Here is an 18595-nt window from a genome sequence, read left to right as displayed (position 1 = left end):
TGTAACTTGTGCAGCCAGACTTTTCTCCAGCGTTAACACAGCGCTGTGGAGATGGCAATGCAAGACTATATGAAGTCGGAAAGGTTAGGTTAGGTTTGACTTGAGTAAAAGTTACTTTCATGCGGTTTTGACCTATGTACTTCGGACGATGTCCAATAATTCAGGTCCTGACGTATTCCGAAGTTGCCTTTCAAGACATGTAGCACACAGCGGGAGATTGTCGTATCTCACTTACTGGAAATACTCTTTGTTTAGACGAGGGTTGGTGCTGGGTAGAGGGCAGACAGAACAGGACGTGGAATTTGGTCATCAACGGCAGTCTCTTGCCGTTCCTTGAATTTGCCTGTTGATTTTAGTTGCCGATTTTGTGTAACTAGCCCTTCTTCTTCACCTTCGGATGTTTGTTTTCTTCTGCTTTTACATGAGCCTATAGAAACGTCATCAACACACCCACTTGCTCGCTGGGAATTCTCACCCTTTGGGCTCAATCCAACGTTACATAGAGTTTGTCGAGTCAGACAAGATAGCTGTCCGGGTCTGAAAGGGTATTCAGTTTGTTGTTGCACTTATTGCCTGTTTTATTAATATCATTATTTTATTTATTGGTTGTGGTGCTGCTGTAAACTCGTAGTTAACATCAACTACGGTTCACATCAACATCCAAGTTGTAACTGCAACTATAGGAACTAAAGCTCAATAATACAAAGATGGCTAGTTATTTTGATTGTTTGGTTTGTATAGCGTCAGAAAACAGGGAAAAATAGTTTTTTGTCTGGTCAACGCTCCAAATTCCAAAGACATCAAAGTTGAAAGAATGTAAGACAAAGACCAGCAGCAAATTCTTACATTCAAGAAGCAGGAGCCAACACATATTTGCCATGATTGTTAGTAAAATGACTTCAACAATGACTAATTGATTAGTCGACCGTACTGTACTGTCAATACACAGTAACCATCACATGATCTCTCAACTCTGCAACAACACATCCATTTACAGTTCTCCCATGATGCAAACGCTTGGAAGTCAAAAATCTTTCCCATCTCTTTATCTCTCCTTCCCATGTTAACAGAAGGTTATTGAGGAAGTGCCTTAATTGAAGAAGAGTCATGTCAGGGAGCCAATTGGTAAAACTATACTAGGAAGTGAGTTGGTCAGATGAGCCAACAAGCGAGGATAGAGCGGTTTAGACCAATTAAAGTCTTGTATTTAGCCAAATCTTAAGGAATGTGAGTGTTTGGAGCATACTGAGTAAATAGCCACAAAGTAAATTATGCTATAGGGGAGGTTTGTGCACTTTCAATGGCAGTTTTGATCATTTTTTTATGGCGTACTGGCATTCTGAAGGACAAAACCATAAACTTTATTTAGCGTGTTTTAGTGTTTGATACTCATACGATAGATTCAGTCTGGAGTGTCACCTCTAATACAAGAATTACACTTTTTTTCAAAGAAACTTGTAAAACATCTAGTATCTGAGTGTGCATGTTTACTTTGAATAATGGCTGAGCTGTCAAGTGGCAGGAATTAAATGTGTATCAGCAAAAAGATTAATGTTAGAAAATAAGCATTTATACATTATTCATCTCCTGTTGTCTGTACTGAAGGATTATATACAGCCATGGTCCCTATTTCACTTTCATTAGTTGCAGCTCATGTGACAGATCTTTTATTAAGAGGAAGTTGAGAAGTGCAGCACTCTACAAACGGACGCAAGGAGGTTTTACATCTCAGCTAGTTTCCCTTGAGATCCTGTGGATGTTGTGTGTCAGATATAGGTGTCTTTTTGTTTATATTCCTCACGTGTTGCATTCATGCGACAGAGTATAGCTCCAAAATGAGACGGGCCAAGTCTCTGTCCATCTTCTTTAATTTGCAGCGATTTCATGAAGGACTCTCATTGTTTTTAATTAGGGCCGTTTAAGCATCGTAAGTTCTCCAGGCTGAATGCTCCTGTCTCGCTCCTCTTTGTCCTCGCTCCTTCAGAGGGAAAAAAAAAATGTGTGAGCATTCATTGTGGATTTGCACCTGTTGAATGGAGCGTACGTCTTTCCTGTTTTACGTCTTGAATTTACAGCCCTCAGCTGGAGAGACGACCTTTCACTCGGCCTCTATAGGAGAGCCGCAGCAGCTGTGATTACTTCACTGGCTCCTCGTGTAAAAAGACGTCGAGGAGGCGAGGCTCTCTCTGCACCTTGAACCTGATAGCGGCCTGATTTGACACGCTGCACCATCAGCTGTTCGTTTCTATCCGATTGAACTGCTTTCAAAGACATAAAAAGGTGCATTAATTTCTCCTTGTTGTCTCATTTGTAGCTATTCATGTGACTATAAGAGAGGCAGGATGCCCCCTAGTTTTACATATGTGTGGTCCTTGGCAGTTTGTTTATGGGGCTAGCAGCTGTGTGAGAAGAAACATTAGCAATGCTGACTCATTACAAAGAGTAGCTGGAAAATATGTGCCAATTTATTTCTGGTTTGGCAAAGAAAGATGTAGCACGCTTCCAGTGAATAACAGCGCCTCAGTATGAGGAGAAATATCCGCTTTGTAAGTGGATGATTTTAGGAAGTGCCCCATTGCCGAGCAGCTCCTCTTTGCCTGCTGGCTTTCCTCTGAGCAGCTGTCGGTCAGCATGTCAGTGGGTGAATCTCTGAATTACAGATTGCTAATGAGGCTCAAACTCTTAAGAAAAGCCTGGCCCTGAACTCGGCATCAGGCAGTGTGAAGTGACGAGGTTCCCCTGCTGCATTCAGGGAAAGTTTCAGACGTCTGAATATTATAAACATCACTTCAATTCTGTAAACTAGTGCGCTCATGTGCAGCTTGTTTTGCTATTTGGTAACAATATTTTCTGACTAAGTGTACAGGAGTCTTCGTATCTCCTTTAACCTCCCCATCCAGTATTGTTCCTGGCAACAGTCGCGCTCAGGTTTGTCTGTCCGGTCAAGAGGTTTTTTGGGTAATGAGCTTGTTGTCGATGAAAGACGGGTTCAACGTTCCTCGTTGGAGCAGCTGCTGCTAGCATCGACACTGCAGCACATTCCTGCTGGTTCACGTTACAGAGGAGATATGAAGCAGCTGGAGTTTGACGAGTTTAGTAACTGCTGACTCAAAGGGGCTGACGTTGCTTTCATTCAACTCATTGCAGATCGTAAATCCCGCTCGATTCTCCTGGACGTAACAGGGTGCAGGAGAACTTTAACTGAGACTTGGTTACATTTGTAAATGCATCTTTTTCTCTTAATTTCAGCCCTCTGTCTGAGATATGTTATAAAATGTTTTTCTCCGTACCAAGGTTTTTAAAAGGTTAAAAAAAATGGTTTCACTGTGTACAAGGAAAACGGCACAGTAGCCAAAGCATTAACTTTACGTTGACTTTGACAGACAGCCTTTTTTAAGGCCAGTTGTTGGGGAGAGTGTGCACACAGCATCCTCAGACAACTTGAAGCTTTTGTTTGGTTTAAATTAAATTTGATTTAATTTTGTGTTCCAGTGTAATGTGTTTCTTCTAATACTGAGAAATCAACCTGGCTTCATGGCTTAAGATTTTTTTTTTACGGACAGCAGCCAGCCAGTTTGTGAGCCATTGAGGATGAGAGCATCCATTCAATCCCGTTGTTACCAAGTGACCTGGTTTATTCAACATCACAAGAATTGGTATTCCCCACAGCGAACTAAAGTCACAGTAGGAAATGTCATACACGCTTGCCTCCATGCTAGTGTTCTAGCAGCAGTTAATTTGGTTGCTGCTTATCATGTATAAATAGCAGTGGTGTAGAAATGAAAGTGCACAGCACATATGAGTTTGCAGCACCCATCTATCCATGAGAGCTGCTAAAGGTACATGTCACTGAGGGGATTTCATTTCGGTGCCAGTTTTAGCCAGGCCGCGCTCAGATACCAAACATCCACAAATAGTGTTGGGTCATGTGCGGAGGCAGCGGGGCATGGTGCCAGTTGGGTCGTGTTGGTTCCAACCTCGCCCACATTCCTTTTAATTTACTGTCAGCCCCCTGGAAATACATTTTCTCTAACACGTGGCATCCCTGCTTTTTGCACAAGAAGTCAACCCCTGTGTGAACCACATAATTAATGCTGCTATAATGGGACAGTGATGGAAGCAGCAAATATGTCAGCAGCAAAAAGACAGGACCTTTTTGAATATACTAAATGAGGCTGATTGTTTTTACTTTGTCTTGGTTTTCAGTGAAACATACCTGGATTTTTTTGGAATTCATTTTGGAAAATGTAGGATGTTTTTGTTGCTTCCAAAAGTTGCTACACAGACATTCATCTCTGAATGTGACAAGCAGAAAATAATAGAAAAGGAAGATAACATGATTGAGCTGCTGTTTCTGCACTAAGGTAGTTTAAAAGTAGTTAAAATCAGATTCTCACAAATAATTATTGACTTTTTGTCTGATTTTTTTTTTTTTTACCTTTTATCTCAAGGTTGACTTTTTGTTATCACCAAATTTGGTATGGAAAAAAATTGACCAGGCTGTCACTTTCCTGTGTGTGTGTGGGGTTGTGTGTGTGTTGTTGTTGGTGGTGTGTTGTGTTGTGTGGTGTGTGTGTGTGTGTGTGTGTGTGTTTGTGTGTGTGGTGGGTGTGTGTGTGTGTGTGTGTGTGTGTGTGTGTGTGGGTGTGTGTGTGTGTGGTGTGTGTGTGAGATCCATCCTCTCAGGACATGATAAATAAAATTTATTATGGTTTTTCCACCTACAACCAAATCTCGGTGTTGTTTTGAACACAAGGCAGCTCAACACACATTCGCCTACATTGTCATATGTTTTGAAACACACTTCCAGGGGACTTTCCCATAAGGTACATCTCTCTCTCTCTTCACACTCACACTCTCTCTCACACACACACACACACACACACACGCAGCTTTAGGTGTAGCGACAGGAAATGGAGGAGCATTTCAGCTGTCACAGAGAAACTCCATTTGAAAGCTGAGCTGTCTGTTATGAGATCAGTGCCACTTCTTTGAAATGTTGTCCTTGTCTTTACAACCAGAAGATACTCTGAACTGTCATGTGGTTTATAGTCTGAGAGCCAGCTAAACTGAGGAAAGATTCAACCAGATTCATCAACCCACATTAATTAAATTCTAGGAGATACCAAAGATGTTGGGCAGAATTTTTGGGTAAATGTGTTTCAAAAGACACTTGGGACATTTAGTCTACGTTCATATAAATCATTAAATGGCTTAAATTATGAGCTAGAACAAACTCACCCTCTTGGGCCAGCTTGGTCTGGTATGGCCAGTAGCTTATGGTGGCGGATGTTAACAAATGTTATATGCTGTAGATATCGTTGTGTTATTGATATTACTGAGTCAGTTCATAATTTATCTACTTTAATGGCTGTTATATTTTGTTTCACTGTCATTATCCTACTATGATGTACTGTACCATGTACTATTATTACATTCTATAGTTTAGCTTCAAAGCTACATAAGGGTCAAATAAAAATGGGAAACTGCATGTCCTAAAAGAAATTAAATGCAGAAGTAGACCACCATCCAGAAAACAAGCATACTATTTGGAGACTCAAGGATGACCTGGTCAAAGGTTAGGGTCACTCTGATGTCACATAATGCGTGGTTGGCCATAACTCAAGAACTCATACTATGCTAAGTATGACAACATTTCACACAAATATCTCATAGGCTAAAAGGATGAAGTGATGACATTTTATACCCAAAAAATGCTTTTCTGGCCATTATTCAGCATAACTTTTGGTCGGATACGGAATTGGTAGTCTTGCTTTGCCAGACCTTCCTTCGCAGCACTGCGGAGGAGGGTCTGGCGGGTCCACACAGTAGTCCAGGATAGGAGAAAAACATTCTCTGGTATACTAGTATTGCTTTAAACTAATCACAATTGTCATGGGTCGGACAGAGCCACGGTGCCTCTGCAAAATAGCCTCGGGGAATGAACTCGTTTTGGTGAAACATGTACGTCCAAAAGTGGTTTTAGTCGTGCAACAGAAAATTCCGATTGGACAGATAGTCTAGCTAGCTGTCTGGATTTACCCTGCAGATATCTGAGGAGCAGTTACCATAGTTTTAATAAATCCACCAGAGTTTAAAATTCCAACATGCAGAAAGCGAAAGGTAATGAACATCCGGACGAAAAAAGTGATATCCGGCGGAATTTCCGACGGCAATCCCGGCAGTGGAACGTTGTGGATATAGACTACTGAATTGGCAACACTAATTTTGAAACTGCGGTGATTGTTTAGATCTTCTGTGCTGTCGGATTGAAGATGTGTGGGAAGCATTTATGTTTTGTAAAAAAACTACACTTAATACCTTTTTATTCCTTCAAAGTATTTACTACATTTATTAATTATGAGTCTGGACAGACATGGATGTAAGCTGCAACTTGAATGGTTTGTGTCTTCTTCTAAATTGTTGATCAGATACATCTACTTCTGTGTACATTTGTATTTTAACTCCAAAGATAAGTGTTCCTTTTTTCTGCCGTTATTTGAATTTGACAGCAACACACTCACTACTCATAATGAAAGGAGCGGTTCATTTGCAAAGTTGAAAGTTTTACTTATGCATTATGGAAACAAACAGTCATATCAATACTTAAAGATCTCCTTTCTCTGTTCTGCAGGGTGGGTGGTGTTGCAGACCCTCCTGCAGTCCCAAGCATTCACTGCAGCTGTCATGCTTATAGATGACTGAAGATACTGATCTGAAAGGGAAGGATGCAAAGGTGGAAGCAGTCAGAGTTGGATTCAGTTTCACTGCATCTTAATGGAGCGCACACACACACACACACACACACACACACACACACACACAAACACTGTATAGTTTTTAATACTATCTACTTCCCCCTTTCTTTGAGAGGACATGTACACCCTGAATGGGCCCCTGTGGTGATCTACATTGTGGTTGGGAAGTACCTAGTGTTACAACTGCCATGCTGGTCTGCTTAAAGGGACAGTGCTGATCCCTTCGCAGTGCATTCTCCTTTCAGGGCTTTTCAGTCACCTGTTGGATGTTTGAGTTGTCGCCTTAATAGTGAGTGAGCGTTTTTTCTGTGCAGTTCAGGAGTCAAAGAAGGTCTCTTCTCTTTCTGTTTCTAATTGCCTCACTTCAAATGCAGAAAGTGTTGAAGGAGATTGATACTTGTTTAATATATCTAAAGGCCCTGTTCTGACCTGGTTTTAATATCTGTCCTGAGTAGTCCTGCATTACCAGACCTTCCTCCACAGCGCTGCAAAGGAGGGTCTGGCGAGTCCACAAAGCATTCTGGGATGGGAGAAAAACGTTCTCTGGTTTATTGGAATTTCTTTAAACCAATCACAATTGTCTGGGCGGCGCTAAGAGCCGGATGGAGCAGCGGTGCTGCTGCAAAATAGCCCCGGGATGGAACTTGTTTGGGTGGAACAGAATTTGTTTTAGTCGCGCAACCCAAAACTCAGATTGTCTAGGTAGCTGGATTTACCCTGCAAAGATCTGAGGGTTGGTAGTTAACCATAGTCCTCATGAATACACCAGAGTTTAAAATGCCAACACAAAGAAAGCAAAAGGTAAAGGACATCTGGCCAAAATGTAAGGCACCTGAAGTAGAAGGCTGTGGATATAGACTAGTCTTGAGTAATCCAATCACAAATGGGCAGCTTTAAATACATGTGTTTACACCTGGCAGTAGAATGTGCCTCCAAATGTGTCTTGGGTGACCACTTCTGATCAGATCTCACGTTTTGTGTGTGTGTGTGTGTGTGTGTGTGTGTGTGTGTGTGTGTGTGTGTGTGTGTGTGTGTGTGTGTGTGTGTGTGTGTGTACTCCAGTTGTTACTCTCCCATAAATAAGATCCATGCAATGACTATGCAATGGAAAGAGTGCTGGCTGCAATCTGTCTGTGTGCTAAAGGACATACCTTTAGTCTGCGTGGTGGAATTATGCGTGTAAATGAGGATGTCAACCGGTGCAGAAGACAAGTCTCAGTGCGTTCAGCTCTCAGTCTGTGTTGGGCTCTCAGTCTGTGTTGGGCTCTCAGTCTGTGTTGGGCTCTCAGTCTGTGTTGGGCTCTCAGTCTGTGTTCAGCTCTCAGTCTGTGTTCAGCTCTCAGTCTGTGTTCAGCTCTCAGTATGTGTACAGCTCTCAGTATGTGTTGGGCTCTCAGTCTGTGTACAGCTCTCAGTATGTGTTGGGCTCTCAGTCTGTGTACAGCTCTCAGTATGTGTGTAGCTTCTAACTGAATCTCAGTTGTTTTGAAGTTTAGCTTATAGGAGTTGTGTTAAAATACTGCTAACACACAACATTTCCTGACTTTGCTGCATCATGATAAAAGCTTTTAAAAAACAATAACTTGTTGTTTAAAAGCCACTTTGGCTTCCAAATAGTAACAGCAGACATTGCAAGTTAAGAACAAGAATGTTTTTAGTAATATTCTACACATTCGTGAATTCGCAGCATTGTATGAAACTAAAAATGGGGTTATTGTACTCTGGCAGCTGCCTTTACCACGCAACCACGGGGCACAGAGCTCCAGACAGCCTGGAATATAAGAGCAGGCAGCATCACAGACAGTATGATATAACATCCAAAACACACAATTCACTCTCAGTGGTTTCTGTAACATGAGAAATACTTTGAATTAGAATGTAGTTCCACTCACAGTTGAGTAGGCAGTCCTTATTGTGAATCAAGACACACACATGGACACACTTCTATAAGAATGTGACCATATGTGGCCGTATACAACCTAAACCACTTCCGAATGTTGTCTGAGGGGTCGGATCTCAATGGGTTCTGAATGCGTCCTGGGTGCATTCACACCAGCATTTATAGCTGTTCACTTTGTCATTGGATCACTCAGGAAGGGTGTTAATACCAGGTGAGAATGGGGCTTTTTAGGTTTGAAGTTATCCATCTTCATGCTCTTGGAAACATAGACTGTAAATATGAATGGACAAACCACCCGGCTCGGCATTCTATCTGAATTCCAACAGGGGGGGCGACATGTGCGGCTGCAGAAGGAGGTCGGTTTCTGTAGAAGTCTGTGAGAAAGTGACCTACTTCTCACTTGATTTATTACCTCAGTAAACATTTTCAAAATGCATTTATTCAATCGGTAGTTTTAAGTCTTCTGCAACACAAAATGTTAATTTTTTTGAATTATGATCTTGTTCATTTTAAACTTGGCAATAGCTTGCCAGTGAAAGTGTGTAACGTGACGTAGAGTGTAAGCAGCTCTTCCCTCACTCCTCCCTCTTTTCTAAAATCGTCACATCCGCAACCAGGATGGCTGCACCCGTAACGGCAAACTCAACGACTCATAGCTGATCTCCACAAACCAATGGGTGACGTCACACATGGTTGACACCTGCCTGGAAACAGATAATAGAGAAGTCTACTCAGATTTTCCCAGCTTTACAAATTAATTGCTGGGGTCATGAGAATTTTGGGCCTGAAAAATTTGTGATGAAGTGCAAATTAAGTCTAACCACAATAATGTGGAAGAGGAATGGAACATGTTTTGCAATAGTTTAGAAAACCACATAAAGTTTTACTTGTGTATTCAGTGTGCACGTTGTATGTCTTTTCTCTCACTTTACACTGTTGTATGTTTTGAAAAAGCTGCACATATTGTCTGAATAAATCTTTCACTCTGGCAGATGTTTACTAAAAGTGTGTTTTTCTTTTACGCTGAAGCCAATCCTGGGTGTTCTGCACCGCTGCCTCCTGTTTACAGCTGCAGAGAGTGAAAGCGTTTTAACTGTACATGAGCTCCTTGCCCTTCTCACAAAGGTCAGTTACACACACAAGACACTGTATGTGCACTTATTATGAAAGCTTAACCACATTAGGTAACTCGTTATGAATTACAGTAGGCGTTGTCCTGCAGAAATCCAGTTTTTGCAGTTTATCTTGTGTTTTATTACTCTGATCTTACTCTCAAAATTTTTGCCGATTTGTTTTTTTTAAAATTGTTAATAGTAACTTTTTACTCACACGAGTAATTGCTGCAATCTGGGAAGGCAGCCACAGTTTTAAACAAACCCCCAGGTTAAAGGCTCTGCATGGTCCAGATAACGGTAGGAAAAATTAACAGACACTCATCTCCACAGAAGCAGAGATGAACGGTAAAACAATGACCAAAATAATTTTTAAACAGTTTACAGACTGCACAGTCTAGCTGCAGTATTTGCCATAGTCATGCGCACACAGTTTTCAAGTGCAGTGAGTGTGATTATTACCGACATTATGGGTTATCTTGCTTTCAGTTTCACCTCCAAATAAAATGATTGATAATCTGGCTAAACTGTTGACGCGTTAACAACCTGTCTGATTGTTTAACTGCTCGTGTTTCTTGTCCTATCAGACTTTATTTTAACACGTTCTTAAATCAAGTTGTAAAAACTGGAATAATCCTTTCAATTCTAGATCAAAGCAATACTTATACATTTTCAGAAACACACTTCTCCACTTTCTGGCAGAGAGTTAGCTTAGCTGCTCATCTTAGCATAAACACCTGGGGAAACTGCTAGCCTGTTTCTGACCAGGGGTAATAGAAATCGCCAGCACCTCAAAAGCTCACAAATCAACGTATTATATATTATTTTTTTTCAGACTTGAATGTCAGTTTACCATTAATGTGTTGGTCTATTTCTTGGCAAATAACCTCCCATAGCAACTAGTTGTTTTTACCCTTCGGTTTCTGTACAGATATATTTAATTAAGTTAATTAATGAGATTTAGAGATGACAGATTATGTGACCTTTGGAGAGCCAGCATGCTGTGTCTTTATGCTAAGCTAACCATCTCCTAGCTGTAACTGAATTTACAGTTCAGACAGTGGTATCAGTCTTCTCATCACAAAAATGAGCAAGATTATTTTCTAAAATGTGGGACTGCTCCTTTAAACACACACACACACACACACACACACACACACACACACACACACACACACACACACAGTAAGCCTACAGTTTTCTGGCAGCGAAATAAAGCAGGTGGAGAAGCATCTTTTTACATTATTACATTACACTTCATTCAGCTGACACTTTTGCTTAAAGGCAGCTGACTAATCATTTTGACTGTCTGCCTCCTCCAGTTCAGTCTCCAGGTTAGTCCCCAGAGCAGGTGTTGGTGTTGGTCGTGGACTTCACACTACATCCCTCTCACTTCTGTCAGCCCAGCAGAAACCTTTGGCTGTGGTCAGCTGAGCGGTTAGTCATGCTCACTGGACTGGATATCCTTCTGCCACTGTCACTTTTTATATTTTTTAACCCTCCTTCACATTCAAACACTCATAAGACAATTGTACTGTGCCAGGTCAGCCTGTCTGATTTTTCTTTTTCTTTGTTTTTCTTTCCATGTGAAGCCGGGGTTGTACTGGAAGAAGAGCGAGGAGGTTAAACTAACACAAACCTCATTAAAATAAAAACATCTGTCAACTCCCACTGCCTGTTTTTCTAAAGTACAGGAACGCGCTATTGTGCTTCTCATCCCCCGCAACATTACTACATAACTTCTGGGTAATAAATGAACCGGGGGATGCCACCCAGCAACCAGGAAACAAATTCTAACTGCAAATCCCAGATAGGTAAAGGATGCTTGAGTTTCCCACCACTGTGCCACCTCAATATACTGAGGTTTAACACACAGAAACACACACTTTTGTGGCATGTGTACACACAACCAATGCTCTGATCATTCATCTCTGTAAAGTGATGTTCAGTTTAGGGATTTTTTCTGTGACCCAAGGTGTCTTGTTTTTAATGTGTGCATACACTAGAAAGAGAAACTGTTTAACACATCATACGTTGTATTATCTATCACACACACTAGCTGAAATGTAAAACTTCCAAAAGGGATATCCCCTTCATAAAGTTTGCAATACATTTGTTTCGTAGCCTCAGACTGTGAGAAATGTTCATATTTGTCCTGCATCTCACGGAGTTTAATTGGGCTTGACTTGTGATATATATTCCCTGACACCAGTCAAAGTTTAGCATGAAACCTAAAAGAGTTCTCTCTAAACTTTACCTTGGATTTTTGTCACCAACAAATAGGAATACTTTTCCAGGGGCTTATAACATCTGAGGAAACAGACTACTTTCTGTTGTGTAACAAAGTGAAGTTTATGATGAATACCTGTGAAGTCTTCTCATGGGCTTTCAATGTGCTGGGATTCTTTACAGCCCAGTAAACCTGTTTGAATGTCAGTTTAACTGAGCTTGACCTGTCATTCTGTTTTTAACTGGCTCAGGAAAGAGAGCAAGGAGAAGTGAGAAGAGTGTAACAACAGGTATTGTATTCACCATTAGAAGGAAGAGTTTAGCTTTTAAAAAAAAAGCTTATTCAGTGTTTAACCATGATTTACATGAGTAGATCCACTGTCGTGCCTGTACAGTAAATTTGCATTAGCATAAAAGCCAGGAACTTCTGAAGGCAAAAAAACCCTTGCCCTTTTAGATAGCATGATAGAAGCAATAAAGGTGTGACTTGTAACACAAAAGTGTGTGTGTGTTTGTAGTCCCGCCATGCCAGCTGCCCCACTGCCGGATCAATGGTGGAACCTTGCTGAGGCTGGTGTAATTGGGTCTTTCATCGTTTGGGCTTGTGACCCCTTGAAATGAAAAAACTGCAGTGTATTTTTTTGGTTGACGTACCAAAAATGCATGACCGTTTGTTTTTTTAACTTGTCACCAGTTTCATACAGTAGTCTATGTGTAAAGTCAAACCAATAATTCTTTCTCCCAGTTGTAATTTAATTGAGTCTTGAGAAAGTCAAACAGATTGAATTCATAAGAAAAAAAACCTCAAAGGTCAGAAGAGTGCCTAAACAAACAATGCCATTTTGTGTATGATTGTTTTTGTTCTGCATTCCTTTTCTGTTGAACATCTTGTGACGGATTGGGAACCACTGTTTTAGATGTATGATAAATACACCAATAAAGACAAATAATCTTAAATTAACCATGTTTTCCACTAAATGTTGTCTTAATGTCCTTACAGTCTTAGCAGAAATCAGTGCAAATGACTTACCAGCTGATGATATGCCATAGTAATTACCAATAGGCTGATTTGTATTACAATAAGTTATTTTATTATGACAATTATCCAGAGCTTTTCAGTGCAGGGATATGTCCTGACAGGCTGACCTCATCGTCCGTGCTCCAGCCTTGGTTCACGCCCGCCGCCTTTTGATGTGGATGCTCTGTTTGTTCACCAGCGCCAGCGGTCTGCTCGCTCCATTCAACAATCTGCCACTTGCTAAGTCCCTCACTCTGCCTAGGCAGCAACCGCATTATTTGTTTTAACCAAGAGGTGAGAAACGTGCAGTCTCATTTACCCTTCTGGAGCGGCGATCATGGCCACATAGTGCATTCTGCAGAAATCAGGTGTAACTTCTTACCTGCATCCGAATCCGGCGTGGGCCCGTGTTGTCACTAATTCTACCTTTTTTAAACCCATGGCCACAATTTGTGCCTCTCATCTTATTACTAAGCTGCAATAAACAATATTTTGAATGCTGGGCTTCAAGTTGAGTTTTGCATTACTACAAGGGGGAAGTTTCTCTGTGCTCATCTTTAATCTGAGTTTAACTAAACTACATGTTAGCATGACTTGTGATATCTCATATTGCCAATTGTGGTCCAATATGCAACCCTAAACCTCCAGCTCACATACACTAAGAATGGACTTTCCAGTGAAGTGGCAAGCCTCTTGTGTTTCAACACGTCCTCATATCTACTGAATAGGTCAAATGTCAATGACTACCAAAATGACAGATATGGGCGTTCTATTTTCTGCCACATGGTGGCCTTTTAAAACGTGACCGTAACACATGGCTGCAGTGGAAATTTTAATCATGTGACCGGACCGTTGTATTTAATGTAACAGGCGCAGTTAAAATACGTAGATAACATTGTGAAACAGAACTAATTAGGTTTGGTCAACAACATTACTTAGTAAAACATCAGGGATTGGCTTAAAGTGAAAAACGTAAAACTACGAAAATGAGGACATATCATGGCGTTACAGACTAAGGTCTGTAAAACTTGATTACCCGTCTCCTGAGTAAACATCCTGTGTTTGTTTGACCAATCCACCATCCCAACCTACCTGGTCATGGAGAATTTGGAGCTTTTATATAATTTTATACCTTGTTTACGTGTCCTGCCAGTAAGTGACTCATCCCACACAGAATTATACACAGAATTACTCCCATATAAAAGACATTTCATCCACATCATCCGGTCCAATGTTGACAGACAACATACTCAACTTTACTTACTTTACTTACACTTTATCACCTCGCTTAATCGTTTGCTCTCGCAATAATTACTTCGGCAACAAGGCATTGCCGCCAAACAAGAAATATAATTATGGGTCGCACAATCAACCTATACAGTTGTTTTTGGTTAGCTCCATATACCACCAACGCAATACTGTTTTTACCCAGTACCTGTTGGTAGAAATCAACCCAACATAAGGGTTGTTTTGCCCAGTAATTTAAAAAATAACACCAACACTGGATAGAAACGTTCCACGTATGATGATGTGTAATAAACTAAGATTAATATAACCTGATTGTAAAATATGAATTTTATTTACAAAATGATGAGCAAAGAGATCTTTATTGTAGAGCTGAGAGAATAAATTTTGTTCCAGTTGGATAGAAGAGTCTTTGAGGAATCTGGAAATGTCTTTAGGTTTTGCCTAACAACCTGCAGAGGTTTTATTATTGTGTATATTAGTACTCACTGAATCCCAAGAAGAACAGTGTCTCTTTGACTTATAACTAAAACAATGATTAGATGAGAAGCACACACTATCTGAAACTATGATTCATTCGCTGATGAGACATATCCACCCTTCTACAGTTTGAAGGGTTAGACAAGTAAAAGTAAATTTGTTAAGGAAAGTTTCCAGAGTCTCCACTAAAGCTGAGAAACAAAAACTTTATGAATCATAACTTACAGAACCTATTAAAGATAAGAGTTCACATGAAACAGTGTTTACTCATTGAGATTCCAGACTGCAAGGCAACAACTTAATTGAAGCACAAATAATTCAATATTTACATTTATAAAACACTTAATCACAATGAGCAGCCGAATCATAAATAGAGTAAAACGACATGCACTGTAGTGAACTCATGCTGCAGCGGCTTTAAAACTCATTGACAAGGAAACATAACAGCTGAAACTGAAGAGAGGAAACCATCGAAGAAGTATCACGTTAATTTCCTTTTGGTCTTGACAACTCCACCAGCACCATAAATGGAAGTAGCTTCATTCACAAATTTGCCCTCTGTGAACCCATGACGGCACCCGGTGACACCCCTGATACTGAGCCTGGCGGGTAACTTGTTGCTCGCCAAATGCACATGCATGCACACAGGGAAACAAAGTGCTGTTTCACCTTTTCTGTGCTGCATTACTGTACAAATGCAAATACCATTCATGCATAGGCAAAATACTTTCTTGAATCATTGATATTTGTAGTTTTTTTTGTCAAACTGCATGCAACAATACTGCCAACAGTTAACTATTGCATTCTGAATGTAAAGATAGGGTAACCACATATAGTATGCAGCAGTATTTTCCATTACATGTGGCCCCATAGATCATATTTCCGAGGATAAAACTGACCTACTTAATGGTATTAAAGTTGCTGCGACTCTATGGGTTATTTTTACTACTAAAGGTCAGTGAGGGTGAGCTAAGTTAAAAATAGAAAAGGCCTACTATGTCCTCATGATCAAATCTTAAAGTAACTGGTCGGACCGCCAGTTATTTAATCCCTTTATCTGAAATATCAGGTCATCATGTTAACTAATGTGCATGTACGTGTGCACCTTTGTGTTTGTGTATGACAGCATTTTCTTATCTCTCCATCAAGTAATATTATACAGCCGCCCTCACCATAAATTATCTCATCTTTTTTTCCATTTTGCTCAGATCTTACAGGTACAATACTTTCCCGTAACTCCCTGGAGCAGAGAGTCTGTAGATTAAAAAGTGTCCAGACATGCTGCAGGTGAGCGGCTAACCCTGCGTTCCCAGGCTTGGTGTAAAGAATAGTCAGACAGCTGTGGGAGGTCTCTGAGTGCCTGGAACTTGGCAGGAGTGTGTTCAAAAGTATGCCCTCTCCTAAGTCAAACACCAGCACAGGCTGCTACTTGCTCTTGGCCAACAGATCTGCCTGCCCACACATGGGAAAGCACTTTCAAGGAATCATGCTCCACTGATCTCCATACCCAGCCGGGCACTTTTATTTCATTTAAACCCATCACTTTGTTTGGGTTAAAAAGACTTCTTAAAATAACATTCAGTACAGTAAGGCACAGTAAAAGGCTATAAAGTTCCAACGTAAATTTAAACAGCGGCCTTTAATCAAAGGCTTGGCTCTAAGTCACAAATAACAATGAAGTGAATTTAATGCAGCTAGTGCACCCTATACTGCTGAACAAGCCGCAGTATAGCTGTCACATATTGTGTACACCTAAACTGCTCTGAATTTCCAACGCACAATGTCAGAAGAATGGCCATGACTGCTTTTCACTTGTGTTGCATTTTAATGTGGATGTATGACGAAGTAGTAGCTGGAATTTATCCCAGAACACTGTGAGTCAGTCAGTGCTACAGTATGTGTACAGTGTGACTCTGTTAGCTATCAAACATTTAAATAAAGACTTTCCACATGACTCCTGACGTTTGTATGTGTGTTTTTCCATCAGCATGTTATAGTGCTAAGGAAAAAAAAAACATGGCAATGTCCCACATAGTATGAACAGTTGGATTGATTTGCATGTGATTATATCAGTAATATAAACCCACCCTAAGAATAACCCTAAAATAACTGTCAATCTGCTGCAGACAAACCGTTAGTAGCGGAGGAAGTACTCAGATCTTTTACTTAAGTCGTGATACAGTGTAAAAAGAATCTGTTACAAATAAAGAATTCTGCATTCATACTCTTACTTAAGTAAAAGAGTTTCAGAATCATATATTATGTCACTGGATTAAAATTATTGATCCCTTGCTGGGTTTAAGACGTTGCCGTTGATGCCTGTGGAAAATGTACATCTATATAGGTATTGAAAAATTCAGTTTTGCTTCATCTATTTTGTTCAGCATCTTCACTCTGAGTCATTGTTAGGGGAAGTTGTCGCTCTCTTTATGCATAAGTACTGGTTGTGAAAACGAGTGTTGCTTTTATAAAGGTGCCATTTAGAAATCCTACTGTCTGCGGTGGGGCCTCCCCTGGTCGGTCAGGCTCTCAGTTCTGCTAAGCAGAGTGTGTATCCACTCACTAAGCTGCATTTATCTCAATTAACTTGTGTATTGCACTGTAGGGGAAAAATATTATCTGACTCAAGGCTCTTCTTTTAAATCATGCAGCAGGTTACAGACCAGAAATGTACAATGAAGTATGATCTGCTATTTCCTTAAAAACCACAAACATTTTGAATATGACACAAATTATTATCTTTTAACAATAAATAACATCAGAGATAGCAGCGGTTGATCAAAGAGGGTGATTTACTCATCCTCTGCTCTTTCCACGCTAACAGCAGGAAGCTGACAAGTGAATTGCCATAGCGTTTACACAGATGCTTACATTTTAGACAAGGCCATGAGAAAGAAGAAAGTCAGAGTGATCAGGTTGCAAGCAGTGAATCATTTGTCTGCCTGACTGTTTATAGTAGAATATGTTGTCAAGGGCTGGCATTACAGCCAGTGAGAGGAGGGCACATCTCACTTGTCTGTTTACCTGCTGTGTTAGTGGGTGTCACTGTTGCTTTATAACCCCCTCCTGGGTCTCTCCCTGGGAATGAGTCAGCCGGTAAGGGTGTGTGAATGTTGGTTAAGTAAACCAACATCACTCAGAGCTGCTTTCTGACACAGGTTTTACAGCTGATGGAATTTGTAGAATGTAGAAAACAGACATTTAAAATCCAGAACAGGCTGCTTTTTTAGGGATTTAAACACAGTAACTGACACTTAGCTTTATTGCTTAAAGATACTAAAGACTCACACTTTAACATTTAAATTGCACAACAGTAGGCTATAGGAAATTGCATCATAAACGTTTCTGGAGGAAGTTTGCATGCATATTCTAATGTGGTAAACCACTTTACTCTGCAACCTTAAAAATGAGTATCTTGAATGGAGGCCATGATGGGCATGTGTGTTTATACTTTGCCACAGTCCTTGCATGCTTATCACCCCACTGACATTTCTAGGAACGATAGCTGTCACATATTCGCAGAATGTAGAGCATATTCTTTGTAGCATGGACTAAAATAAAACTGCAGTTTCCTCTTAGCTTGTAAATGTGTGTTTACTTTTTGGAGTTTCACTATAGCTTTTGTTTTTCTATGTAGGCTAATATAATGAGTCAGGAATTCATATACAAAATGAACCTTAATAAATGAAGAAAAAAATAATTAAACAAATGAAGTGCATGGAATATGCATTAACAAAACACACAGACCAATTTGTTCAAGAATAATTTATGTGTTGGGGTATCTCATGAACTCCCATGTGGCTGCAGTGCCCCAGAGGGTGTTAGCATTTTGAGGTATAATTTGGGAAAAGCT

General features: G+C 40.4%; 1 long non-coding RNA gene across 1 annotated transcript in view; it reads left to right on the top strand.

Moving 5' to 3' along the window:
* The window catches only part of LOC116672392 (uncharacterized), a 33887-nt gene extending 20985 nt beyond the window's left edge, over positions 1 to 12902 (top strand). Inside the window, exons 2-5 of the long non-coding RNA XR_004327543.1 lie at positions 6635 to 6736; positions 9688 to 9783; positions 11093 to 11207; positions 11363 to 12902. This is a non-coding gene — a long non-coding RNA (uncharacterized LOC116672392). The remainder of the gene's footprint in view (positions 1 to 6634; positions 6737 to 9687; positions 9784 to 11092; positions 11208 to 11362) is intronic.
* Positions 12903 to 18595: the final 5693 nt, after the last annotated feature.

Source organism: Etheostoma spectabile, chromosome 22 (assembly GCF_008692095.1).
Source record: "Etheostoma spectabile isolate EspeVRDwgs_2016 chromosome 22, UIUC_Espe_1.0, whole genome shotgun sequence".
Lineage (NCBI taxonomy): Eukaryota > Metazoa > Chordata > Actinopteri > Perciformes > Percidae > Etheostoma > Etheostoma spectabile.
Note: the sequence above shows the minus strand (reverse complement) of the source record. Positions and strands in the feature narration are given on the sequence as shown.